The sequence below is a fragment of the Anas platyrhynchos genome, chromosome 13 (assembly GCF_047663525.1).
Source record: "Anas platyrhynchos isolate ZD024472 breed Pekin duck chromosome 13, IASCAAS_PekinDuck_T2T, whole genome shotgun sequence".
NCBI classification, from domain to species: domain Eukaryota; kingdom Metazoa; phylum Chordata; class Aves; order Anseriformes; family Anatidae; genus Anas; species Anas platyrhynchos.
In genome coordinates, this window is record NC_092599.1 from 3,141,494 (window position 1) to 3,168,199 (window position 26,706).

General features: G+C 37.7%; 1 long non-coding RNA gene across 1 annotated transcript; it reads left to right on the plus strand.

Moving 5' to 3' along the window:
* The first annotated feature begins 392 nt into the window (after positions 1-392).
* LOC110352798 (uncharacterized) lies at positions 393-26,706 on the plus strand. Its single transcript, XR_003500343.3, has 5 exons — positions 393-520; positions 12,569-12,681; positions 14,219-14,314; positions 23,797-23,855; positions 24,780-26,706. It is a non-coding gene; the product is annotated as an uncharacterized lncRNA (long non-coding RNA).

A 26,706-nucleotide genomic window follows, 5' to 3' on the forward strand; every position in this document is an offset into this window, starting at 1 on the left:
GTCAAAAATGTAAAATAGTGATTAAAAGAGAGAGAGCTCCTGGTAAATTCCCCGATTAATGAGAAAGTTTGCCTGGCATTCGGTGGAGGTCACTTTCATTTGCTGTCTAATATTTTGTGAGAATTGCAGAAGACAAGAGACAGGTTTCCCGTGAAAGCCACGTCTGCTGCTCCAGAGATTCCCTGGCAGTGCTGTTCCAGGTGACTGATCTTTCACTTCTCTCATGAATGGGACTGAGCTTGACAACTTTCTGTTCCCCAAGACTATAGAAGTTGCAGTTCATTAATGTTTTATTATTATTTTATTTTTTTTTCCAAAGGTAGTTGCTCTGATTTACAACCAAGATTTATTTATTTATTTATTTATTTATTTAATTATTTTTTGAAGAGGCACCATTTCACTCCATGGCCATTGGTTTCACACAGGTGCTTGGCAGAGCCTCCAGGAGATCACACCTCTTGCGATGCAGGACAGAAGCTCCCACACCCTGGACATCCTCAGGACCTACCACATCCACCAGGTACTAAGGAAATTCTGATCTCTCTGTCTTTTTCTGCATCCTGGATATTTCTATCACTTCCTCTTGTGATTCTCTAGGAATATCAGTTGGTTTTCCTTAAAAAGAAAAGGAAGAGGCAATTGAGCAGCTCTTGACATGAGGCAGCCAAATACGCACAGACAATGCTGGGTAGCATCAGAAGCTATGCCTTCCATCTGTGCAGAGCAACAAAATATTTAGCAGAGCTATAGAGACCATGATACAAGGAGACTACCAGTTATTTCCAGAGCCCAGTTAGAAACCAATATGTATTTAGTGGCAATATTTAGAATTTCAGCAACTTTCTATCACACTCCAGGCAGAGCAGATCTGTAGAGAGTGCTTAACAGGAGCACTCAGAGTAAAATGAGAGCAGAGGCAGTCATGAGAACCAGCCACTTGGAGAAATGCTTCTGAGATAGCTCCCATGAAAAATTATCACTTATCAGCAGCTGCTGAATGACACGGCACTGCTGCCAAAGCACCAGTCTGCAGCACCTGCTCTCTGCATATTGCTTTTTTTGGCAGTGAATTTGGGAAGCATCGCACTTGTCCCTGTAGCTCCCCAAAGCAGTAGCTCAGTATTGATTCCTCGGCATGAGGAAGGTATACGCTCCTCACAGGAGCAACACTTTCTCTGTGATTGCATTAGCCACAGAATATCATCTGGATCCATTTGCAGTAATCTGTGTGTGAGTCTGCTGAACTTGTGGCTTTTAACCCAGAAACTTTTCAAAATCATATAGTAAGGTCACTCCTTGTTTGTATTTCAGCGCAGTGTTTACTGCAGCTTATGCTCTAAGAAATAACATTAACATGCTATAATACATTTGAATAAAAGTGTTTTATTTCCTACCGGAATTTCACACTGCTTGTGAATTTATGAATTGGATTTCAAAGGGATAGTACTAAGCTCAAAGCAATTTTCAAAGGGGCAGGCAGAAAGTCATTAGCAACACTTTGAAAATAAATTCTTCCTGTTCTGCATCAGTGAGATTTGTGATCCCCTTTGCATATATTTTATTATGATTATTCACTGGTTATCTTTTTGGTACTATTAAAGTAATCTGGAAAAAATATATTGCATATTATGAGTACTGCTTGTATTATACCAGCCTCCTAAGTAGGAACAAAGGAACACTGAAAGAGAAGCAGAAGTGGGAAAAGATCTCCTGGGTTGGCATATCCTGTCTCCTGCTAGCACATCACATCATATAATTCCTTTCATAAATATAAGTAATCTAAACCTCTGTGTCCTGTTGAATTTGAAAGAAAAACATTCTAATATGTCTAGAGATGACTAAAATAAGCCAATAATAAATATAATTATGGTGAATCATAATAGATAATGTGGAGATGTTGTCCTTAAAATTGCCTTATTTTGAGGTTTTCAGGAAGAATTTGTTTTGTTCTGTTTAGCTGTCATTTGTTTCCTTGAGTGTGCTTTGTTGAAGAAGTTCAAATAACTTAGATCGTTTCCTCTTCCATAGCCTCACACAAGAGCAAGGCTGTGCTGGTGCATGTTGTAGGTGTTGGGACACTACTACAGGTTGTGGATCTCTAACTCCTCTCTGTGGATGCCAGTTGAAGGCAGATGCAGGCTGGGGAGGTGTTACCTCCACCCCAAGTTCCTGCTGGGGGTCTGCAGCCTGTGCTACCTGCTTCAGGCCTGTCACATGAAGAGGCAGCTGATTCTCCATCAGTCTCATTAGGGGACCTTGCAAAGCTAATGAAAAGTTTTCTGTGCATGTTTCAGTTATTTTCAGGTCGTACAAAAGAGAAAAGCTATTTCACTTGAAAGTGAAGAACGGCTCAGCAGACCTGGTTTTTTTTCCATTGCTACAGTACCCCCATCACACCTGAGCAACAATTCAATTATTCACAATAGTGTTATCCTGTTCTCTTAAGCAAAATGAGTGCATAGGCATTAATGGATTTGTTCAGCCCAGGCTGAAGTACCTGACAAACACACATCCTGGGTGTCTCCCTTTTCTGCCTTTTGGTTGCCGTCTCAAAGTACCTGAACTGTGTGTCTTCAGGAAGATGTTCTCCAGGAGCACACCAAAGTGCTCCAATCACACCTGGAGTGCATGGGTGATGGCAGTGCAGTACATTCAGAGTGCTGGAAATCTCTGCAGTATGGTCAGCAGGTCCTCAGGACAAGTTTTCTCTGAGATCTCCTTCTACAGAGCTGTGCTACTACTACTATGATAGGTAGTAATCTTCATGTCAGACAATGATGTGAAGACACCATATCTACTTGCTCCAATAGCATCACCTTCAATTCTCATCTGACCGTATAAATGAGCTCCTGTTTTCTCATGAATCCTGAGAAACAGACATACTACCACACAGAGTAAATAAGATTTACTCTTATATATCCCAAGTATGAGATTTATTTTAAGCTATAGCAAGGATTTAATCTAAAAATATTTTCCAAAAAAGGAGAGACACACAGCTGGAAAAAAAATAAATAAATAAAAAAAAATGTTAATTCCTCAACACCTCGCCTGCAGCATTCACTTTCTTCCAGCAGAACCCGGTGGAATTTAACAACACAGTGGCTGAAGAGCTCTTTCAAATTATAGAGAGAGCAAAATAGCTCCTGTAGTGTTTTTTCCTAGCTTGTTTTAGCTGTTTCTCTCTTTCCGGTTGAAACTGCCTGAAGTGAGACTAATCAGCTATTCCTCCAGAGAGAAAGCCAGGCGACTGGAAATAAAAATAATAAATCATGGCATTTTACTATAAAGAAACAGTATATGTAGAGGGAGTGACTTTTACAACATTATATTGCTATCTTCAACAATAGCGAGCTAATAGAATGAGAAGTTAATTTGAGTAGGATGTTTCTAGCAAATTTTCACGCAAATACTGCCATGTCTACATGCACATTTTCCACTTCAAATTGAAGTTAAAAGCTAGTTTTTGAGAAAGGGTTTTATCATTCCTATTTGTTTCCTGTATTATAAACCTTAATTAATGGAGATTACTTTTCTTATACAGAAGAGCACTGCAAGGGATGCAGTTTATTAACAAATGGGCATTTTTTGCTATGGCAAATTAGAGATACCAGTTACAGTGATTACCATTTTATTCTGGTGTGTACCGAAGCTGAGATTTCATCTCAGGACAAGTTATTTTTCATTTGGATTTCTTTAAATGCAACTTAGATGATTGGATGCATGACTGTTTGAATTAATGTGCTCTTTTTTTGTTCAGCTACGTAATTTTCAGATAGTTTTCTTATGATTTACTCCCACGACCTAAACAAGAAAACCACCGTCTCAAACAGTGGTATTCTTTCAGCCACTTGGCTCCAGATCCTAGTGCTTTCTGTATGTTTGCGCATTTTGTATCACAGCAGAACCCAACACAGCAATGCTTAACTTTGAACAGGACCAACACAGAGTTTACTTAAGGCATGTAATGATGTGAGAAGCATGCAGTATGGCACTGTGGTGTTTCATACACAGCATGTGGTCATAAAACTGAAAGATTGCTGTAATGTAGGAGTCTGAAAGGTAACACAAATGCTAAATTCATTGTATCATCATACACTGTATAGAACTATCTTACTGCTTTTCACAAACCAGATAAATCCTTCACGAACTGTCCCAAAATAGAAACAGCAATAGGATTCAGTGAAGTTGTCAGCAAGGTTTCTTAAAGGAATTTCCACACATTTCTCCTCCAGGAAAATGTTTCTCTAGCAAATATTTCTACAGTAAATTTCGACATTTCCACTGTCTATTAAAAATAAATAAATAAAAGATTTAGTAAGCCATAGTTTTTAGGAGTACTTGAGGCAATGAATATCTAAGAAAAAAAAAACTTTCTTGCTGAAATTCCAGCTTAACAGAAGTCAAATGAAGTCAAATGGCACTGCCCTCACCTTCCCACACTGCTGGGGTGCTCCATCCTGGACACTTCTTGCCTAGTGCATGAAGCAGCCCACCCCACCGAGCATTTCACTACAGGCTGTGTCCAACACTGAAGTAAATACTGCCCCAAACCACAGTCCTTTACAAGCATTATTCATCTCTCTCCCTGTGTGCTGACACACCTGTAAGTCAACAGTAATTGTGTGTATAGTGTGTTTTGTTGAAAACTTTGTAGTAGCCCACTTTAGAGTTTGTCACAACCAAAGCAGCTATTAATTTTCCAGTGCAAATTCATCATTGTTCTTGATTAGGCGCTTCTGATGTTGGAAGCATATTCAGACTCCTAATCTGAAGAAAATCAGGTAAATTAAAGTGATGGAGGTTTGTTAATATATTGAAATGAAATGTGGGGTTCATTTCCCTACTGGAAAGAAGAATCAAACAACTTATTTTTAAGAACATTATGAAAAATATTTTAAGTTTCTTTTCCAGCAGTTGTCTTTTAATTACAAACAATTCAACACAGTTTTTCACATCAAAACCCATTTAGGATTTTTCTTGAATTTAATAAAATGGGTGAAAATATTACATTTTTACTGCTGGACTTCTAACTTTAATCTGTTTAATCATTTGATTATTAACCTTGACGTGAAAAGTGACAGAAGCGTTTAATGGTTTAATAACTCAGAGGCATCCTAGCTTTTGAAAGAAGTTCATAAATGTGGCTTAAAATTGATATACGTTATCTTCAGGCGAATAGATGCCATATCCTTGAAGGATAGGGAAAGCAGTTTAAACAGAAAGATTCTCTGTGGAAATGAAATTTTGCTTAGAACTGTTTATGTTTTCACATCTCCAGATGTGTTGCTCTTCCCAGCTGATATATTCCTACATAGTGCTTAATTATTTTGGCATTCTATTCGATCAGAGGACAGAGCGCAGGCTTCTGCCGTTAGAAAAAATGTATATATATACATATATGTGTGTGTGTATGCATGTGTCTGCACTCTGAATTCTATATCTGAGTCCAAGTGAAAGGACATTTTTCTGAGCATGCATTTATATGCAGCTAAATTATGCAGCTTCTGTATTTCTTTGTTTGCGGATGTTACTGCTGTCAGTCTCATGGTGCCAGCAGTATGCTCATCAGGGAGGCACTTCATTTTATGTCTGTCTCCCTTTGCTTTGTGACACAAGTGATTTTGTGCTGCTAACTGAATGCACGTACTATGTGCAGCTTCTTCCCTTTGGCACTTTCTATTAGTAAAATGCTCGTGTTGCATTTTTTGTAGTCCAGGCACTGCTTACACTGAAGTCGTGACATTCAGCCCTGTTTGTCTCTTCTCTATAGCCCCTAACTTTTACAGAATGCAACTTTCTGGGCTGGTTTTTATTGCCTTTATGCTGATCTTATTGTTCTCTCCAGCCTTGTATTTAAGTCCATTTTATGTCTCATCTTTCAAGGCTCCTTCTGGTTTTGAACCAGTTGATGGTTATAGTGTTTGAATAATAAATGCAATTTGTCAGTTCGAATAAAAAAAAACCTTCAATTTCTATATATTTTTTCACATTATTGTTTCCTTTGTTGTAAATCTTGGCTACTTGCTCAGTCTAATGATCTTGATCTTTATAACTTTGTCAACAAATGGGATGGTCAAACAGGCTCTCACTGTAATACATTTTGCCTCTGAAGAGAGCTGTGCTTTGTGCATATTTGCTTCCCACTTGGTTCAATTTGTTGCAGTGCATTCTCAGTCTTTTAAAGCTTCACTGTCAGCTCCAACACTACAACAATTTGTTCTGCTTCCTCCCTCTTTTTTAATACATGGTGTATCAAAAAAGGAGTAACAATGGTAGCATACATACTGCTCTTTCATTTTCCTTTTGACACGGTAGTAGGGGCCTATTTTCTTTTTCAATGAAAACATCTTTAACCTTAATTTGTTAAAAGCTTCTGTTCTCTCTTGTACTTTACTGGGTTTGTTTTAATCTATATTTTCAATCTCATTCTATGTATATATACATATATACAGTATATATATAATATATGTGGTATATATACTACATATGTATGTATATATGTATTTGTATATATATGTGTGTATATATATACTATATATATATATACAAACATATATTCATATATAACTGTGTGTGCACCCAGGGAATTTCACACCATCGTGTCAGTGAATGCACTTCATCATCTGTCCAAGAAGAGGACAGCAAAGCTGAGCAAGGTCAGGGAGACGAACCCTATAAAAAAAAGTCCTTGCAACTCTGCAAAGACATGGATGAAACTGGACCAGTAAGTGAGTCAGTAGGTCTGCAGGCTCTCATTTAAGAAGACACATGAAGGGATAAGTCAGTGTTAACTACCTGGGGCTCACACACTAGCCTTATGGCTTTGTCTCCTACTGAATCTAAGCTCCTTAGCTTCCAAATAGCTATTTTTTCCTTTTTTTTTTTTTTTTTGTATGTCTTGCAAGTATCCTCTCTTATGTTATACACATCCTATATTTTAAAAGTGATCTCTGCTTTGGGTTTTCACTTCTGTGGTCAGCAGTCCACACATACAAGGTGACTGTGTATCTCTTCAAGCAGGATTTCACAGTGTTTTGCAGTACTACATGTACAAGGGCTGGGACACTCACGTCTCATGCCATCACTGACTGTCTTTATGGTTATATATTTGCATCAACCTAGTAAAAAAGAAGAAGTTGGTAGAGAAATTCTTCTTTGCTGTAATTTCACTCTTTAATCCTAGCTAAGGGAGCAAAATCATCAGTTGACAGCTTGCAAGTGGCTACGTAAAGTTGTGATGCTGCTTAACGGAGTGCTGGTAGAAAAAGCGGAGGTAGCCAAGGGAGATTTTAGAGAAACGGGAGCCTGAGGGCAGTAGTGTTTATTTTCCAGACTGAAGAAAAGACAAATATATTATCCTATGGGTTGTAAAGGTTGATTAATACTAGTACTCCACTTCCCCTCTCTAAGTGTACAGGAAACGAGTTTCTGGAAACCAATGGATGTTTTCCACTGCCTTCCATGACTGGGCCACAGATAAACGGTGATTCATGGAGCCACTTACATGGTAAATGTGAAAAATGAAAATGACCTATCCATTAACTTAATCATCATTCCACCCCTTCTCTAAGGCAAATAAAGTGCTAGATGGAGGCAGATGTTGTTGTAATTGAGGTCTTTTTTCTTATTTGAAGGGACCAATTTCTAAAGGTCATTGATGGAACTTGATGGAAATAAGCCTTTAAAGTGTGAATATTGATGGCTGAATAAAGTGAGTCTTCAGAAGGAAGACTGCAAAAAACCATAACTATTTTTAAAAAATTATGGGTCAAATTTTTCTCTCACTTGGGGCACTATAAATCTGAAGTCATCTGAAGAAATCATTGACTTCAGTGTAAATGAGGTTGCAGCCTTCCTCAATGGAATGAGCTTAAGATTTTTATACTCATAAAGGAGAACAGAATAAAATTTACTATGATTTTGTCACAGCCCTGGCAGAAAGGAAGAGAAGAGATTATGATTGTCAGACATCCTTAAGAAGGTTTCTTTTTTCTCTCTTTGGACGTGTCTTGCTCTGGTACCTTGTTGTACCTGGCAGGGATGTGCCCGGTGTGGCAGAGCACACCACTGGCTGCCAGCCATTCCTTGTAGCTCGGGTGTCCTGCAGCTCCTCTCCTGCAGTGCATCATTTGGACAACCTACATGGGCATAAGAAGGAGCTCTGTGACACTTACTTCCTATAACAACCCTCAACATTTAGTACTTTTGGTCCTAGAAAAGACACTGAATGAACGTTTGAAGCATTGATACCTTCACTAGTGTACATGCTGGAAGGGAAACAAAAGCTCAATTACATTCAATTGCTTTTCTGTTACCGGATTGTCCTCTGACTGGGTTTGCTTTAATTCTTTGTTTTAGTTCTCAGTCTTATGATATGGCATCAACAATCTTATATTTCTGTTGAGGAATGCCTTTGCCTTCTCTGTTGCTGACACAGAAAGTATGTATGGCTATATTAATTGTTTTTATTTTATGAAAGTTTTTATTTTTAGATATACCAAAAAAAAAAAAAAAAAAAAGGGATTCTGTCATTCAAGTAACATTTTTGCATAAGAAAAATTCCCATACTGAAATAACAGTAATCTATAGTTACATGCATATTTATTTTGTAGTTATATTGTTTCTATTATGCATTTTAATATAACACTGTATTTTATAAGTACATAATTGATGTGTTTATATAAATCATATAGATTAATAAAAATAAAAATAATACCTTAACAAAATCCACAGATTTGTAGAGCAAATGTTTATGGCTGCTAGAAACTTTTGAAGGATGTCATTTTTAATACTTTCCTGACACAATCTTAACTGTCATAGTGCAAACAGTCCTACTAAAATTCATCTCCTTTGGACAGCTGGTATGGTGTGATACCTAGCAGATAAAAGAAATCAAGGAGAAGATTCAGGATAGCCCAGAATACAGGAGTGAGATATAACACATCACAGGTAACAGTCTCTCTTAGCCAAAAAAATAAAAAAAGGGGAGGTCAAATAAGTTCATCCTTCTGTGTATAACATAGAGCTCAAATACACAGCTCCTCTCCAGACAAATGGAAGATAAATTTACCAACATCCTAGGAAAAAAGGATGGATCGATGACGAGAATTATGCAGCATGATAGCAAGCTCTAGTACCGTAGAAATGGAGAGCTGAGCAATAGAGATGTTTTGAGTAGGAAAATCAGGGGGAAGCTGGCAGGAGAAGGGATTGTCACCATGACAAGGGGTGACAGCTGGGAGGATGCTAGCTGCTGTTTGGCATGCCTGAGGAGTGCAGACACAAAATTAACTAGGCAGAGAGACATGCACAAAAGAACAAGATTGCTGAGGAAAAGAAGTAAGTCATGGATTAGCGATCATCCAGTAAGCAAAACAAATGCAGATAAAGTTCAAAAAAAAAAAAGAATCTAAAAGGAGCATGTACATTGCAAGGTAGATTGCTGTGTGGGTCAGACTTGGGATAACTCTTGGGCCTTCGTAAGGCAGGAAAACTATAATTGACTTTAACCGATTTATAGGAACTCTTCAAAGACAAATGTAAGCAGTTGTTGTTTTCAATAATGTTTACTACAGAACACTGCAGCCTGGCTCTGGTTTGATTCTTAGAGGAACTGTATGCTGCTAGTCTTTCAAATAGCAGCAATAAATAATCCCAAGTGTTTATATAACGCAGCAGTAGGTAGCAAAGACCATTTTTTATTAGTACTCCAGTGTTCCTCTCTATTACCATAGTATCTACGCTGCACGTAGCTACTAATACAGTTACGAAAGACACTACACATCACAGAAGTGCCTTGTTATTGTTGTGCCTAGTGCCCAGTTGTTGTTGGTATGTTTGGGTTCTGTTGTTGTTTTTCAAGTTAAAAAGCTGCAAGGAAAAATCTTCCACAATTTCTCAGGTAACAATTGTTTTTCAGAAACTCAGTTTTCCTAATTAAAATTGCTATTTCCAAGGTAAATAGTCTTTTGTTTAAGGAGAGAAGAATAAATTTTGAATAAATAACTTCTAGAATTAAGCAAAAATAATTCTATTAAATGCTGCTTTGGAAGGATTGTTAGTAGTCTGGTCTGGATAGACTTACAAGTTTTTCCGTACAGACCTGTAAAAGCAACATGACAAAACTAACTGACTTCTGCAAAAAGGTTCATAAATATCCCCCTTTTACTACATTGATCATGTTTTCATGCAGAATCTGATCAAAGACCACTCTCAAAATCCCTACATTTTTACAAGTTTGATTCTGATCACTAAAAGTGATTTTTTTGTCCATTTTTATGCACAAATTTCTTTACTTTCTAGCTGGTGATGTATTTTTCAAGCCTGCCAGGAGTCTGACAAATATGGGAAAGTCAAAACAACAGAAAATTAGATTCAAGGATAGATTTAGTAATGTCATAATTTTAATCTGGTCATAGTTAAAGCTTCCCATTACTTCAAAAAATAAACATTATTTGATCTGATCTTTCTGCCTCAAAATATTGCATTTCAGTCACGATTTTGGTATATAATCACCAAAACTTGAACTGAATTCATTGAACAGCCTGCTAACACAACAGATAGTAGAAGAGCAAGTAGCAGCAGCTGGCAAACATTTGTTAATTTATTAGGACATTACTAAAATTGTTTTCAGGCACCTGAATAAATATTGGCAATATGGTTTTGTTACAATTCTGAAAATTTTCTCTTTGAATTGAGACCACGCAGTGCACACACATGACTTGGGATAAAAGTACCTGTGTTATCACTCAAGTTATATCTGTAATTTGAACAGAATTTTTATCCTTCCCAAAGTCTGTGAAGCATGACTTGTCTTTATTACTATTATCAGGCTTTATTGCTGGACATTTTCCATTGACACATTTATATAAATTCAAATACAAAAATGTAAAATGTTTAACCTTCTATTCAAGGCCCATGATTCACTTAGTGTGTACAAAATGCCAGATAGTTGTCCATTATGTCCTCAACTCTTCCAAATTTCCCTGCCTGTCCTTCACACCTAAGCCATCTGTTTGTCATTTCTTGGCGGTCCCCATACCTCTTTCACAAACGAACCATCTGCTCAGCGCCTTTAAACTTCTATTTACAATACATACTCTTTTATCTATTTTACAACTCTTTGCATATGTCAAAATTTTAATTACACAGTCACATATTAGGATGTCATCAGCTCAGGGGGCTTTTTCTAACAACAGTGTCTATGATGGGCTAGGAGGCATTTAAAATGTGTTTTATGGCTCGCTGCTATATGATATTTATGAAAAGTGCAACAAATTTTGAAGTGAAGAAGCAGATGATGCATGAAGTCAATAATTGTTCCAAGACACCCCCAAGTGATTGATGTCTACATAATTCCATAAATGCTATTGCTTTATTAAAATACAATAACAATATTAATTTATATGAAAATTCAGTTTGGCTAACAACTAATGCATTTAAATTTCATATAATCTAATGCAGTCCGATCTCTTGTTTGGCTGGAAAGAAAAAGAAGTTTCTTTATAGAAATTTACTACATACCTCAGGTGTTATAAAATATAAGCAGGTATGAAAGGTTTTTATAAACATTATAAATGCAATTAAAATATCCTTCTCCTGAACAAAGAGGGCAAAACTGATTTTCCTAGATGCAAAATAGCTAAGATAATTAAAAAATACCAGTTATGGTACAAGTGCTGTATATACATACATAATGCATACATACACACAAAGCATTTGTTCACCCCTTTCAAATGGAGTTTCATCCACACAGATGCACACTTTTCATCCATGTTGCTGAGCAATGTTACCTCTTCTTTCTGGATGAGTGTGCTTTGTTGATTCCATTTTAGGACCCTGTATATTTTGCATGGCGATTGCGACAAGACAGAGTGTTAGAAGAGAAAGAAGTGGAGGATCTCTTGCCACATGGTCCATAATATAAATGAAAGAGGAATAGCCGAGCATTAAACTCAACTGAGCAGAATGAGATTCCCTTCTGTTGGCCTTCAAGGGCTTTGCCTTTTCCCTATTTTGTTTGCTTTCTAAGATATGAGGAGTAGTCAATCTGTCTAATCTGTCTGTAGAAAGGAAGCATACACAGCAATGAAATCTGATAATACACTTAAAGTACATTGGTAGAGAAGTGTTTGGGATAAAAAAGAAATCTTGAGAGAGATATGAAGAGGTTCGATAGTAGGAGAGAAAAGGCTCCCACTGCAGTGTGTGTGATATGAGTCTGGTTGTACCAGGATGGATCCCAGTTGAAGGGGTGGCTCATTTGCAAAGGCTGCAATTGGCTTTTTACACAACCAAGATAAGCTATAGAAACCTTTGCTTCCCCATCTGCTTACAGGGAGGACACAGAAGTCCTATAGAGTAGATTCTAATCAAAACAACATTGATTAAGTACAGAAACACTTGCCTGTATCTAAATGAAAAACCTTTGAAATGGCTTAATTTACTGTAAGTACAATTCTAGGAAACACTCATTGAAATTCAGCTGCTTATGGCAACTACATTTCTAACTGAGCACAGAACCACTCCAAACCACTTGACAGTAAATTGATCTGTGAATGTATTGCAGGTGGCTTCTCCAGGGTAGACATAGATACGCGCATGTCTGAAGACCAACAGAAGACCAGCTGGTGGGATCGTAAAGACAACTTTCCTACAAATGTTACAGGCACAATACCCGGAGTAAGTATTTACCTCCCCCCCTCCCCAAAATGATTCAACTTTAAACCACTCCATCCTCAGGACTCCACAGCCAAGTACTAGACATACATGTGCAGCTGTAGTGTGGCCCTGTAGACATTTTTGTACATTTTTGTATGTCATTTGCTTCAGGACAGCTGGGAGATCTAATCCCATAGAGAGAGAATCAACAACAACTAAATGGCATCAAGGAGAGTGCATCTCTCCCTCTCATTTCCATATTATCCCTTGGCACTTTGCTACACTCAAAAGACTTTCTGTGGTACCAAACACCCCAGTATTTCTGAGAGCAGGGGTGGCTTTGCTGCAAGGTAGTAAGAAAAATCATGCATTTTGATATTTCTTTGCCTCTATCTTGTTCTGTGCACAGAGTGATGCATTTCTTTGTGAAATTTTATTAGCTTGACTAGAGTGAGCAGCTGTCCTAAGTCTAAAATTACACAGAGTATTGGAGAGATACCAAAATAGCTATTCTAAGCATGCAAATGGAGGAGACAATCCCACCTTCTTTTTTAATTAAGGTAAATAACTAAAGCTTGGAACAGCTCTAAAGGAGCCACTATACTTTAATATTTGAATTACCCCCTTCTCTTTTAATTGCACCTCTCTTTTTAATAATGTAGCTTTGGAGATCACAGACATAATACTGATAGGAATTTGAATATCTCTATCTAATGCTATTGTATACATACCCGCAATCATGGCTTCTTTACAGAAATTACAGTATCCCAGTTCTTCATTATACTTTTAAAAATTCTTTAAAAGATTGTCTATCATGATCCCTCAATTTACCAACTGATGTTCTGCTTCCCAACCAGGCCTACACAAATTAATGGTAACAGATTTCAGTCATCTCCAGGCAATGTAATTTCTCTTCTCCACCTATTCAAACAGCAGGGATTGTACTCATAATGCAGATCGATCAATACTACCTGATTTAATACCCTATTTTCAGTTGCTTTCAAGTCCTCAAATTTAATCATGCAGCCTGAAGGATCTGCTACATTGTTTTGGAGAAATTTCAATTTTTTAAAAAGGCATTCATTTTGGAAATGAGATCGAGGAACAAGTTATTATATTCTTTACATAAAAGTTCTTATAAATTTTCAGCTGAAAAGCTTTAATGTTTCTTTGTCTTTAATGAGTGTCTTGTAATGCTTTTTCTGCTCTTCAGAAGTTGATAAAGAATAGTAGACAGCAAAATGTATTTCTTTCAGTATGGAATTGTTTAAGTTACAGATCCAAATAGAGAAAACTCATTAGATAATAACTCTTCCTGTGGTGTCTACATTGGTTACATCAGTGCTTTTTGTAGTGTTTCAGAACCAGCAAAACAAGAGTTTAGAATCGATTGGTCTATATTTTCTCACCAAAGTTGACAAAAAATATGATACTCTGTGATATATCTGTTCTTTTTTTTTACTGCATATATACAATGAATTCATACATATTTTATGAAAACCTTTCACCAAAAGCTCTTGCAATCCTATAAAAATGCCTGTTTGTTGTGTTTTCTGAGACACAGGAAGATTGATATTTGGCAAGATGATGGACTTCAAAAATAACTTTGGATTCTCTGACCTGCTTCACTAATGCATGCTGCTGTAAAACCAGGGTGAGTGAGAAGTGTGTCAGATGAATGTCTTGGCGATGTTTGAAGTCCAGCTGTTAGACATGCTTCCAAAATTCACTGGAGGAGCCCTCCCCACGTCCAAACAGGGATCCAAAGAGAGGAGTGACAGGTGGGTGGAGGCAGACACTTTCTGCCATTGCACCACAAAAAGCAGGGGTGAAAGCCCATGGCCAACATCCCTTTGCCATGTTGAGGAAGCCAGCAGCAACTCCTGCCCACAGCACCCCCCCCCCATCCACCTTGGTTTTGTGGACAACCTCACTTTTCAGGCACTAAGCATAGTCCCTGGAGCTGTCTCCTCCCCTACCAACCCACCACACTTGGAGAGGGAATGCACCAGCCCCCTCAGCATAAGCACAAAGGATAAATCTGTGCTGTAAAAGTGCCCATCTCTTGTGTTCTGACAATTCCTATCATAATTTAATCATTTTCCCGCTTTCTAGCACTCTGTGATCAGAGGGAGGTGCTTGCACCATTTGTTATTAATGTCTTTTCCATCCATTCTAGTTGCCACAATAGCTCCATCATCAACAGGCTTGAAGTATGAACAATTAGATCATGATTTTCTTTAAACATGCACAAGACATCACAAAAATCCAGCTGTGTGAACAAAGTAAAGAATCATCTTTGAGAGCAAATGTTGTTTGCAATCTTACAATTTGCAGACTAAAAATTAAATGACTATTTTTATCCTCCCTTTTCTGCTAGACACTAACTAAATTTGTCAAAGTAAGCACGCTTAGGATTAAAGTTTTATTGATTTTTTTTTAAAAGGCAAACTTCAAATGTGGCCCATAAAGTTTTCATAGCTGCATTAGAGTGCAGAAGTCTTCCTGACTCAGATTCCCACTCCTGCTACCTCTTGTTCTGGGTTAGGGCTCCCAGTTCCAGTCTCAGTGACAAGCTTCAATCCACTGTAGCTACCTGGCTCATGGTTCAGTCTGGGCCACCAAACTTACGTGCAAATGAGTTCTTACAGGATGGAAAAGTGTGAGAGAGGGAGACTGAGCAAACATCTGTGGGAAAGAAGGATGTCAGCCAGTAGTGGGGATGGTCCTCAGCATGGGAGAAGGCTGCAGTCATAAAGGGAAATGAATTTATTCAGTGTTCAGTCCGAAAGGCTTCTGTTGGGATAATTTACTCTGAAATATTGTTTTTATCCCTAGGTTTAAAAGATGACTTAAGACCTTTTTTTTTTTTTTTTTTGGAACTTCCATTGGCATTGTCTTTTGTATCTGTGAGCTGTCTTCTATTCCCTTCTTAGCATGCACCATATGCAAATTTGCAAATTGGGATTTTTAATATGAGAGGAAAAGCAGAAATGTTTGAAGAACTGCTATTTTCCATGTCTCCCAGTAAACTGCTTTCTGAAGAGGTTACCACCAGTTTTCCATGAGTTTCTAATTCCATTCTCTTTAATTCAAGAGTGTCCTATGATCTTCATTTAACTAGGCTATACTGGGCACTAATTTTTAACTCGTTTGCCAAATATGTCAGTGGCATTCACTGCTTGAGGTGTTTCTTGGGTTCCCATGAAAGGATTGGATACCTAGTTTTATATTACAAAATTCAACAGCTTTTGGAATATTCTGATGTACTTACAATTACACAGAGAAGTAATTGAGTATGAGCTATTGCTTTTTGTCTGTGACTACAAGGGAATGAAGCAAAAGAAGGAGGTCCTGGAATCTTGCATTATGTACTCCACTGGGTAAAGCTAAATCCCTGAAAACTTCTGTATGTCAGTGAAATTAATTATGTGGGATCTGTGACCATAACTGCTAAGAGATCCAGAAACAACTGTAGTAAGAGGAAAAATAACCAGTTTATGGAGTCACTTCGTAAAAATAGGAGTAACTTTAATGCAATCCAGAAAGATATACCAGCCTACAGCAGCTGGTGAGACATCAGCTCCACCTACAGAAAAGGCTGCTCTATAGCTCTTATGTAACCATGTTGAACAGATCCCAAACTTTGGCATCTGCAGTAGGCCCTCTAGTTCAGAAAGATTACCTGCCTATAAGGAGGTGCAAACAAGCAGCAGATTAAAGAGGCCTGCAGAGAATTACTGAGTCCTATGCAACTTCTTATAGGTGAGTTTTTAACAGGGACAACTATTAGAAGGTACATTATTATGTAAAGCATGGAAACAAAATTGGCATGTCTTCTTCCTGAAGCAATCAGGATTATTCATATTTCTATTGCTAATTGAAAATAAGAAGAAATAAAACACATAGTCTGCCCAGCAGCATCACAAGCCTCAAATGTCTCTCTAGTGGTGAGTATGGTCTGTGGTGCCAGCTATGCTGGGCTGGGTAGGGTAAGAAGTTTCCCATAAAATGATTACCAATGTCAATTAAAAATTTTGCACTTGCCTCTTAGTTTATCTGAAACTGAAGAGGGCTGCTTGCTCGTGCAGTCAAAACATGTCATATGCATATTCTCACACAGAAAGCAGTAGAGGCTCTAAAGCCTATCTTAGAGTGTGTTTGATTTTCTGGCTGCCTTATTTGTTTACAACAATGCTCTTAAAATTGTCTCTACCATCTGTGTGGTTTCTAGTTGTTTGAATGAGAATGAGATATTAAAATGCCATCCAGATGTCTAGATGCATATCAGCATTAACATATTATGCAAATTGTCACAAGGATAGTTTTTTTTCTTCTTAAGCAAAACAATATTTTTAGACGGAATGGAGAGAAATAAATCTGTGAAGGATGGCAAGAAAATAAATGCACTGAGAATATTCAGCTGAACTTTTCAATCATTTTTATGAAAGGGTTAGGTACAATGTGTCCTTAGTTGTTTTGACTATAAATCTATAGAAGAACAATTGGATGAAAACATAATAATAATAATAAAAAAAAATCCTGATAATGCAATGAAGCACCACTAAACCTGAGGATCTCATAAAATGAATTCAACAAAGTGAAATATAAAAGTTGCCTCTGTGTATTTATCTCATGAGAACAGGACTTCATGAACAATGATAACAAATATCTGTTGGCTGCTAAGCATCCAATTTTAAGAAACCTTTGACTCTTATTCTACAGATGTTTACATTTGGAGATCAGAGCTCAGAATCAGCAGTGCAAGATCAGAATTGTGTCTTCATTGCTCTCAAAATAAGAAGTGGGATTAGAAAATTATGATAAATGTCATTAACTGAAATTATTATTTTTTTTTTTTCTGGGACTTTGATTCTTACAACTAAGAAAAAGCATGATGTCTGTTAAATTTCTCCTTAAAGTTAGGCTGGAAATTTTCAACCTAAATTTCCCTTGCATAATAATGGAAATTATCCCATCTTCTCCCTGATGACAAGAAGTACTCTTCACAGCCTTCCTCCTCACAAAGTAAAGAGCTAGACCTAGTCAATGTAGGTTACAACAACCTTTCAGTCATGTGAAGGCATTTCACCTTCCTCAGCATCCTTTTCCAGACAAGCTCAGTAATTACAGTCTTTTCTCATGGTTCAGGTTTCCTGTAGTTCTATTTTGCATGTTGTCTTCAGAATTCCCTTTAATTAATCCATATATCTATAGAAGTATTGGGCCAAAGACAGGCCAGAGTAATCCAGCTGTGGTCGGACCAATGACTAGGCTTGAAGAATTACTTTCTATGTTAAATATACTATCCCTATTTATTTATCCTGATTTGATGGCTGTTTTTCTATGTCAATGATGTTCCTAGCATCTCCCACCATAACTCCTCTTCTACAGGCATCTACTGCTGCTTCCCTATCCATAATCTGTTACTTTATAACTGAAAGGCTTTAGGTTCGCTTGATATGGTTCCTTCTCAAACCATCCATGCTGTTTCTTACTTACCATCTTTTATCTTCTGAGTACTTAAATAGATTGTCTGACTATTAATTCTGGTATCTGTCTGGGCACAGAGTGGAGTATGATTGCTCTGTAATTCCTCAACATTTTAATAACATATTACATTTAACAATAACCATTTCTTTTTTTTTAGTTTATTTATTTTTTTCCTTGTCTGTTACCAGTGGCATATAATCTTCACAAAGGAAGTTTATTATGTGTATGATGAGGGCTTAATCCACAAAGAACTGAAGAAAGGTTTGTACTTCAGCTGCTACTGCAGCTACTCCTGAACAAGGACAGCAGTCCCAGCACGCAGTGGATCAATGATAACACAAAAATTGATCTTTAATAAATAGGCTGAGAGTCCTGTAGTGGAAACCATATGCACTAAATGTTATATATAAAATCTTATATACATTATAGAATCATAGAATCATAGAATATCCTGAGTTGGAAGGGACCCTTAAGGATCATCAAGTCCAACTCTTGACACCGCACAGGTCTACCCAAAAGTTCAGACCATGTGACTAAGTGCACAGTCCAATCTCTTCTTAAATTCAGTCAGGCTCGGTGCAGTGACCACTTCCCTGGGGAGCCTGTTCCAGTGTGCAACCACTCTCTCTGTGAAGAACCCCTTCCTGATGTCCAGCCTAAACTTCCCCTGCCTCAGCTTAACTCCATTCCCGCGGGTCCTGTCGCTGGTGTTAATGGAGAAAAGGTCTCCTGCCTCTCGACACCCCCTTACGAGGAAGTTGTAGACTGCGATGAGGTCTCCCCTCAGCCTCCTCTTCTCCAGGCTGAACAGGCCCAGTGCCCTCAGCCGTTCCTCGTACGTCTTCCCCTCCAGGCCTTTCACCATCTTCGTAGCCCTCCTCTGGACACTCTCCAACAGTTTCATGTCCTTTTTATACTGTGGTGCCCAGAACTGCACACAGTACTCGAGGTGAGGCCGCACCAGCGCAGAGTAGAGCGGGACAATCACCTCCCTCGACCTACTAGCGATGCCGTGCTTGATGCACCCCAGGACACGGTTGGCCCTCCTGGCTGCCAGGGCACACTGCTGGCTCATATTCAACTTGCTGTCTACCACGACCCCCAGATCCCTCTCTTCTAGGCTGCTCTCCAGCGTCTCATCGCCCAGTCTGTACGTGCAGCCAGGGTTTCCCCGTCCCAGGTGCAGGACCCGGCACTTGCTCTTATTGAACTTCATGCGGTTGGCGATCGCCCAGCTCTCCAACCTATCCAGATCCCTCTGCAAGGCCTTTCCACCCTCATTCGAGTCCACAACTCCTCCAAGTTTGGTGTCATCAGCAAACTTGCTCAAAATGCCTTCTATTCCTACATCCAGATCGTTTATAAAAATATTGAAAAGTACCGGCCCTAAATAGCAGAATATATGCACGCTCCCATCCTGAGGGGGGTGAAGATAGATTTTATATCTTTCAGTTTGTTGCATTTTCCTTTTTTTGCTCTAAGACCACCAGAGACTTCTAATGATCATTCTGAAATGCCAATCTAATGTCACAAGAAAGCAAAAAAAAAAAAAAAGCAAAAAAAAAAAAAGAAACCTAACCATATATTTTAGTTCCTTCAGTCATTAAAGCAGAAATCGTAGCCTGGTTGAAAAAAAATATTGCTGCTCTGAGGATTGCTAACTATTCAGAGAATAAATCTGTTTGTGGATTATTAACTGCAAAGTAAAAGCCTATTTGCAGTGTATGAACAATAGCTGCTTTTTATATTGGTGTGTTTTGAGTGTCTGCAGCCAGAGATACAAACATTTGTAAACAATCCATGCATACAGCTTCATTTTGAGTTCCTGAGAGTTATGCACTGACGCCAAGAGGATAATAAATAGACCGCCGATTTTTTTTAAAGTTGGTTTTTGCCTGGCATGCAGGGAGTTTTAGTAATTCTTCTTAAAGCAATAGGGCTTTTCCTTCTGCACTGCAGTAACTGAAAAACAGGAGATTCTGTTTGGGAAAACCACCAAATGCTAAAAGTACAACCTTACTTACAATGTAATGAAACAGGGGTCCAAACTCACAATAGCCCCAGTTTGGGCACCTCAAATGTTCAGAAATGACCTAGCAGAAAAAGTTCTTGAGATATGGCTTTGGAAAGAAAACAGTAACGATCACTTCCTTGATTACAGGCTGTGCTTTCCTCCCGGATGGTAGCAAGTCCTTATTTACTGTGCAACGTTAGTCCTCATGTACAGTACAACATTATCCTAAAACTCTAATTAAGTGTAAGATCTCTGAGCTTCTGTTGTCCAGATGTAGTAGAGGATGCATGTGCTTCTCGCGTGCGTTGTTGCAAGTGGAACAGATCTCTGCTGCCGCTCTGCACCCGGGAAACCCCTCGCAGTACTGAAGGCCAGACCAGCTGGTCTTCAGGCATGCACATGGAAGTTTTAATTCATCCTCTCACCAAACCAAGGCATGAATGACTCATATAACACATTCTAGGTTGTAGCTGTTGTCACTCTTCTGGCTTTTCTCGTTCCTCTCACACATGCCGGACAGGCTGCATTTCACGCGGGTGTAAGCACAGGCTGTGCTCTCAAATGTTCTCACATACGCAAGAGTGTTTTAGCATGAACTATTTTGACACTTCCAAGAATGGCTAATTATGCACATCTAGAGGTCTGTTTCAAGGCTGTATCCAAAACATATTGATCTTCCATTGACTCTCATTGCCCTTAATAGACTGGTGGGCAGTCAGGCTCTTTCTGCCTCATTTGATCTCTGCTGCTTACCAGAAATGTGATTGCTTTTCCAGTGGAGATCTGGACACGTTTTCGTTTTGCATCTTTCCACATTACCTCAGTAGTTGTTGTTTTTGCCGCAGTTTGAACCTTCTACACGGAGTGCTTCAAGGGAAATAACAGAACTGCATCAAGGGAAATAAAAGATTTGATGTAATCCTGAGACATGTTTTAGTTAAACACAGGCAATTTGTCTTAGAGCAGTTCGATATCAGGATGAGAGTGCATGGTCTTTGTATAGATAAGACAGTATCATCTGTCCTAAAAAGCAATGAATTTGTTAATTAAAGCCAATCAAGTGATAGCAATAATTTTACTGGCATGTTAAGAAATAATTATTTTTTATTTGAGCCTCCGTCCTTCAAAATGACTTTCCTCAAGCACTTGGTAAGTGAGCTTCAGTTGCACAAAATATTCCTAACACACTAATTTTAACTATAAATATTTTCCTTAAAGTTACTTCTTAAATGCTTTTCAATTGCTATATGCAGAGGTAATATTAGCCTTTCTCAATATACAGTATTACTTGTTTGTATATAACTGTCATCTGCAGATACAATATCTGGTAATTTGCTCTCAAGCACCAATACTTTTTCAAAAGAAATACTTTTAAACCTACTCAGAAACATTTCACAGAGGAAAAGTGTTGAAATTAAGTTACTACATTATTTATGAGTGACATTTTTCAGCCCTATGCAAAATAAAGGAGCATTTTTAACCCATTAATTCAAAGCTCTGAGAAAAATGGTGAAAGTGTATTATTTTCCTCATTTTCTTGGCATTATGGAAGACTGCCTAAATTACTTTTTAGGCCTTAATTTCACATGGCAGCTGTCAATAAATAGCTTTGTCTGAATGAGTGGATGATAAAACCATGTGCAATACTCTGCTTTTCAGGAGCTGTAAAACTGAGCTTTTTTTTTTTTTTTTTTTTTTTTTCTGAAGTACATTTGGGCACTGGCTTAGCTCTGCACTGCAAGATGCCTTCACAGGTTCATAGTTCTTGGACCATGCTGACCTGTGTGAGCTTTTCAGCCCTACAGGGAAGCATTGCTTGTGGTCCACATTCCTTTCAGGACTCTATCTCTGCACCATGTCTGCTAGCCTGGCAGACAAGAGGTCTCCTGTACATACATAGGCAGTTTGGATGCATAAAACTATAGCTCTGCCTGTACTGATTGCAACTCACCTCACATGAGGTGAAAAATACAGGACTGGTAGCTCCTGTACAGCCAGGAATAGTGGCATTGCTACTTGAATGTCTCTCCTCTTTTAGCTGTGATGTCTGTGTCTTTTGCTTCTGGTTTCACATAGCATGGCTTCTTATACATCGTTCTTCTTCCCACTTTAATTTTCTCTATATATGGTTGTAACAAAGATATTGCAACTAAAGAAATACAGTGCAGAATGGAAAATGAATTCACGTGAGGCATGCAGGTACACCTCACTCTATAATTAATAACATAGCTTCCTGCCCGCATGTGAGACTTCAGAACTGATTAGCTGGCAGCTTTCACTGCTGTTCCACCGTATAAGAAAGTATAGCTATAAAAGAGGATTCAGCTTCACAGCATCATATAAACTTAAGTTTCATTGATAGTAACAACATGAACAAGAAAATGTGAGATGTGGGGAAAATATCTCAGGGTAAAAAAAGAATAAAAATAGGAAAATAATTCTTCAAACCTAAAAACAAAAAAGCAGAACAGCCTACCAACTGATATAACAAATTTCTAAACTGAGATTGCAAGGGAAAACACTTCAATCCCACAAGAAGCAATTAGAAGATCCTGTGGAAGTAGTGCATTAAAAAGATGAGTCTCCAAAGGAGCAAACTGCTTTTTCCATATATATATATATATATATATATGTGTATATATATATATATATATATATATATGTATTATTGTTCACGTGGAACCCATCTGACTGTGTATTCTCTCCACAGAGTATGAATGTTGCTTTCCCCTTTCTGGATGATTATCTGTCCTCTATTGTAAAGAGGTATGAATAAGCAAAAGCTTTCAAGGCTGCTGAAAAGGATGAAGTACTTTTTTATTTCTCTTTGTAGAACACAAAGCCTGTAGGAGGGAAATTGCAAAATATTGTTCTTCTCTAACATGCTTTAGAGAAATGCTTGGTGTATTTACTCATATCCCACCTGAAACAACCCACAGAATCGTTTAAATAAATAAGCTTGCACTGCACAGTAGGTTTTTACATACATGGAGTAGGGTAACGAGAGTAATGGAAATTCTCTCTTCTGCAGAGTGGATAAGCCTGTGCTTAGACTTTTTTTTTTTTTTTTTTTTCAGTTTTAATCTGAGAGTAAAACTTTCCCATATTGTGTGAGTTTTATCTGAAAGAGTTTGGGAATCTCATAATCCAGGGCACTTAGTCCTTAGTTTTAGACACTTTATAATTTTCTAGACTAACTCACTTGAGGTTTAAAATGTATATGTCATTGTAATTCTCCAGTAACAGTCACTCTGAAGCTGAAAAGACCTTCATATCACTGAATCTGTTACCTGCTATCATGCCTTTAGTGATTACTTCTCTTTCTTGGAGGTAACTGGAGGCAAATTACAATCTAGGCTAATAGGTTTTATGACCAATCAACTCAAAGGCACATACCTGTCCTACTAATAATGCAAATGTGATAGGATTATTGAGTTATGAGTAGTTTATAAAGAAATATTAACCACTAATACATTAATTAAAGCTGAGAAAAGTATTAATTAGCTTTGATGCTGCTGGATTACAGAGTAGTAGATAATTTTACCAAGGCCTGCTTGAATTGATTAGTGTGATCCCATGCTGTGCACTGTGTTTCCACAACAGAATTGATTTTTTTTTTTTCCCCCCAGATGAAGACAAACAGCATTCTGAACCACATTCAGAGGCATTTCTGACTAAGCTTGGTTAGGTAAGTAAATAATAGAAGTGGCCTTCTTCTGCCCTGAGTTTTACCAGTTTTACCTCATGTGAAATTTTGTAACCACTTTAAATTTGATGTGACTACTTCTAGAACAAAAGCAAAAGTAGAATAAAAGGTTCTGCATTGTCAATGTACACCACAAGGGTATAAGCAACCTACGGAAGTGGGATTATTCTCCAGTATTCCTGGAATGTTATGTCCTAAACTGATCTTCATGTTCTGTCAATTATATTTATCACGAAACCGTCAGCTTTGGCTTTTCCAAATTACAAGTGAAAAAAACCCTCAGTGTGATAGTGTCTACATAGGCAAATGCCTGTAACTCATGAATAGTACTGAGCCGTTAAAATGAGGCCGTCAGTATCCATAAGCATTCAACTTAACAGTGGCAAAATGCATCTCCATACTCACATGAAAAGCTCAAAGTGCTGAATTTTGTGTAATTCAAACATAAATTATATCTAAGTAAACTCAAAAGCAAAAAGATCACAGCTAAAACATATTAGTCAGGCAACCATGCACTTCTCAAAGATGCTCAGATAGTAGTACCATGATGAGCTTTCTGTGATGCATATGAAAGCCAGTTAAATTACAGTTGCAGAAATATAGTTATAAAATATCACTGGCAATCACTTGAAGGAGATATATGTGGTTAAGTAATTTATGCAATAACTAAAAAATTGTTTCTTATTTCTTCTCCTTTCATCTTGGAGGAATGAGGCAATAGTAATACATGGAAAACTTTCCTAACATGGTAAAAACTTTAGATTTCTGTGCTGGTAAAAGTAAAAGTAATCTGGGCCTCTCAGCATGCTGGCCATCAATGAAAACACTGGTTAGTTAGGGTATAAATATTGGTCATATACTTTAGTATTGCACAGGTTTAACAGTTTTTTTTCTCTATCTTTTTAGGAGTTCAAGACAAGCCTGTGAAAGACCGCGAGATGGTTTCTAACAGTATCACTGGCCTAAGTTGACATGGTGTCATTTCACTGCAAGTATTGAGGTTTAGAAAAGTTCTTCAAGATTTGACCCGAGTGAGTGTAACACAGAGATGATTATTCTCAAGTTTTGAAAACAGTCTTGACTGAGGAAAATTTCAGTTTCCTCACATTTTTTTCCCCAACTGTAGATGGCTTATTATCCACGTAATATTATTTCTCTGGCTTCTGAAATAGCCTTTTCATTTGTAGCACTTCACTGATGGTGAATGGCAGTTGTCCATTAACCATTATCTCTTCTAATTTTCTGTGAACTAATTGTAAGGAGTATAAGAAAAGCTATTAGGATACTGGAGCACTGAGAGAAAAAAAAAAAAAAGAAGAAGAAGAAAAAGAGCAGGTCAAGATTACATTGGGTCATCACAACTTACAGCAATATTTCTTTCAAGAAATGTGAAGGTCTAAAAGTCAATTGTTAAAAATAAGGCAGAAAAACACCTGTTAATACCAATTCAAAAATCAATAAAAACATCCAGTTTGACAAGAACTTCTATAGAAATTTCTAGGGAAAATACTTACTTATGACACGACAAGCATCTTTATTGCATAGGTTAAATGAGGCAGTAAAGGGAAAATGTTGCTACTGTATTGGAACATACTAAGACAACTGAAGAGCAGACATATCCAGGCACAAAGATATGAAAACCAGAACCAAAACCAAAACAAACCCTACTGGAGTTGATAAATGCAATGCAAAGCTGATATTTGAAGAAGGGACCATTTATCTGACTAATATTTTTCAGAACTTTGAAAGAACTAGAAATAACATTATTAAAATTATTGCAGGTTATGAGTAAAGTAATTTTACTCATGTCTGCATTACCTTGACTAACCACAGCAGGAGATTTCTTACAACCTTAGCTGATTATGAATACAAATCATCAGGTTTATATATATCACTCACGGTTAAAAATTCATTTTTGATAGCAATGAATAGGGGTGGTGAAAAATTGTAAATCAAAATATGTACGTGAACAATGTCCTGTTGTGTTGTGATGAAAAGGTAGAAATGTGTGAGTGACAGTTGTGGGAATTAGTTTTTTATATTTCCTGTCTTTCAAAATTTAGACTAATAGGTGGATGTAACATGAAAAGATAAACAATGATAGAAAAAAAAATAAAGCTGCTTTGGTCGCATGTAGCAAAAAAGATATAGGCATCTTTATAAATCAAATCTACGGCTAGAGCACAGACGGATTAACAGGTGGAGAAACAACAGATGACATATACAATACTGATGGTGAAGAAATATGACCAGGTTGAATAGTTTGGACAAGCTTTAATTCAACATAGCACACTTTTGAAAATTGATGGCTTTTAAAATACCTTAGGAATGATTCTGTTCTGCCCATGTTGCCTGCTGGCACCCAGGACTAGGATCTAATCCATAACTATTGTTGGGATAATGAACACTAAAGGAGAACAGTTGCTCATATTCACTTTGCACCCATTTGAAATGAGTGTCATGATCAATTACTCAGGTTGTGGCTGAAATCGGTGACCACTGAGGGGCAGTTAGAGTTGTCCTGACTATGCCACATGCTATTTCCACAGTTCTTGATTCACCTCCAGATCAGAAGTTAAAATGTTAAATTACTTCAAGGCAAAGGATTCATTGCCATGCAGAAGTTCCCACTGCTTAGGTGGGGATGGGGGGAAGTGTATTGCTGAATTCCTTGTGGATGAGGCCAAAAACAAATGTTAGCCTTGGATTAGATTAAAGGCAAGTAAACAGAGCAGCAGAAATATCAGTCATAATAATGAAGGTGGAAGTAGATGGCTTTTCCAGATTGGTAACCTTCATCAAACAAATGCAGGATGAGATCATTTGAACAGTC